The sequence below is a fragment of the Natator depressus genome, chromosome 28 (genome assembly GCF_965152275.1).
Source record: "Natator depressus isolate rNatDep1 chromosome 28, rNatDep2.hap1, whole genome shotgun sequence".
Taxonomy (NCBI): domain Eukaryota; kingdom Metazoa; phylum Chordata; order Testudines; family Cheloniidae; genus Natator; species Natator depressus.
Genome location: NC_134261.1, coordinates 8,976,237 through 8,978,736, shown reverse-complemented (window position 1 = coordinate 8,978,736; position 2,500 = coordinate 8,976,237). Strand labels below are relative to the sequence as shown.

Here is a 2,500-nt window from a genome sequence, read left to right as displayed (position 1 = left end):
CCCGGCCACCAGGTCAACCCGCTGAATGTATGGGGTTGACCTGCTGGCCGCTTTTCTTCCCGGCCACCAGGTCAACCCGCTGAATGTATGGGGTTGACCTGCTGGCCGCTTTCCTTCCCGGCCACCAGGTCAACCCGCTGAATGTATGGGGTTGACCTGCTGGCCGCTTTCCTTCCCGGCCACCAGGTCAACCCGCTGAATGTATGGGGTTGACCTGCTGGCCGCTTTTCTTCCCGGCCACCAGGTCAACCCGCTGAATGTATGGGGTTGACCTGCTGGCCGCTTTCCTTCCCGGCCACCAGGTCAACCCGCTGAATGTATGGGGTTGACCTGCTGGCCGCTTTCCTTCCCGGCCACCAGGTCAACCCGCTGAATGTATGGGGTTGACCTGCTGGCCGCTTTCCTTCCCGGCCACCAGGTCAACCCGCTGAATGTATGGGGTTGACCTGCTGGCCGCTTTCCTTCCCGGCCACCAGGTCAACCCGCTGAATGTATGGGGTTGACCTGCTGGCCGCTTTCCTTCCCGGCCACCAGGTCAACCCGCTGAAAGTATGGGGTTGACCTGGTGGCCGCTTTCCTTCCCGGCCACCAGGTCAACCCGCTGAAAGTATGGGGTTGACCTGGTGGCCGCTTTCCTTCCCGGCCACCAGGTCAACCCGCTGCCGGCATGGGGTTGACCTGCTGGCCGCAGAGGGGCAGGCTCCGGGTTGACCTGGTGGCCGGACGGGGATTAAGCCCCGGCTCGGAGCAGGGCAAGCCCGGGCGGAGGGGGGTCCGCTTGGCCCCTGCCCGCGGGGGCAGGCTCCGGGTTGACCTGGTGGCCGGTTTGCTTTCGGGCCACCAGGTCAACCCGCTGAATGTATGGGGTTGACCTGCTGGCCGCTTTCCTTCCCGGCCACCAGGTCAACCCGCTGAATGTATGGGGTTGACCTGCTGGCCGCTTTCCTTCCCGGCCACCAGGTCAACCCGCTGAATGTATGGGGTTGACCTGCTGGCCGCTTTCCTTCCCGGCCACCAGGTCAACCCGCTGAATGTATGGGGTTGACCTGCTGGCCGCTTTCCTTCCCGGCCACCAGGTCAACCCGCTGAATGTATGGGGTTGACCTGCTGGCCGCTTTCCTTCCCGGCCACCAGGTCAACCCGCTGAAAGTATGGGGTTGACCTGCTGGCCGCTTTCCTTCCCGTCCACCAGGTCAACCCGCTGAATGTATGGGGTTGACCTGCTGGCCGCTCTGCTTCCCGGCCACCAGGTCAACCCCCTGCCGGTATGGGGTTGACCTGCTGGCCGCAGAGGGGCAGGCTCCGGGTTGACCTGGTGGCCGGCAGGGACTTCAGCCCCAGGGCCCCTGGCAGGGCGACCCTGCCCTTGTTCCCCAGAAAAGGAGAGAGCTGGCTCGCAGCGGGAAAAGCTGCCTACGGCACCTGGGATTCCCAGGCGGTCACCCATCCAAGTACTAGCCAGGCCCGGGACGGTTTACCTTCCGAGATCGGACGGGATCGGGGGCCTTCCGTCCGGTATGGCCGTAGGCACTCGGCTCCGGTCCGCCTCGTCCCCTTTCCCTTACTGACTCCCCTGCCTCGGGTGGGCCCGATCCTTTTTTCCGTTTTTTTTTTTCGCTCCGGAGGCTTCATGAGCCCCCCCCCAACACCCCTTTGGGGGTCGGTGAAATTTTTTTTTTCAGACTTCCAGGGGCCCGATCCTGGCCGCGGGCACCCGGCTCCGGGCACCCGGCTCCGGGCCGCCTCGTCCCCTTTCCCTTACTGACTCCGCTGCCTCGGGTGGGCCCGATCCTTTTTTCCGTTTTTTTTTTCCGCTCCGGAGGCTTCGTGAGCCCCCCCCAACACCACTTTGGGGGTCGGTGAAAAATTTTTTTTCAGACTTCCAGGGGCCCGATCCTGGCCGCGGGCACCCGGCTCCGGGCACCCGGCTCCGGGCCGCCTCGTCCCCTTTCCCTTACTGACTCCCCTGCCTCGGGTGGGCCCGATCCTTTTTTCCGTTTTTTTTTTTTTCGCTCCGGAGGCTTTATGAGCCCCCCCCAATACCACTTTGGGGGTCGGTGAAAAAAATTTTTCAGACTTCCAGGGGCCCGATCCTGGCCGCCGGCACCCGGCTCCGGGCACCCGGCTCCGGGCCGCCTCGTCCCCTTTCCCTTACTGACTCCCCTGCCTCGGGTGGGCCCGATCCTTTTTTCCGTTTTTTTTTTTTTCGCTCCGGAGGCTTTATGAGGCCCCCCCTAACCGTTTTTGGGGTCGGTGAAAATTTTTAGTCAGACTTCCAGGGGCCCGATCCTGGCCGCGGCTTCGCAGGCTGGCCTGGGGGGGGGGGCATCTCTAGCTCCGGCCGCGGACGGCGAGACGCTCGGCCACCAGGTCAGCCCGGAGGAAAAGGCTGAAAAAAATGTCTAAGTCCCCCCGGGACACCAGGTCAACCCGGAGGAAAAGGCTGAAAAAAATGTCTAAGTCCCCCCGGGACACCAGGTCAACCCGGAGGAAAAGGCTG

At 63.4% G+C, this 2,500-nt stretch overlaps 1 non-coding gene across 1 annotated transcript; it reads right to left on the bottom strand.

Moving 5' to 3' along the window:
- Positions 1–1,410: 1,410 nt before the first annotated feature.
- LOC141979344 (5S ribosomal RNA) lies at positions 1,411–1,529 on the bottom strand. Its single transcript, XR_012636763.1, has one exon. It is a non-coding gene; the product is annotated as a 5S ribosomal RNA (ribosomal RNA).
- Between the last annotated feature and the right edge of the window lie 971 nt (positions 1,530–2,500).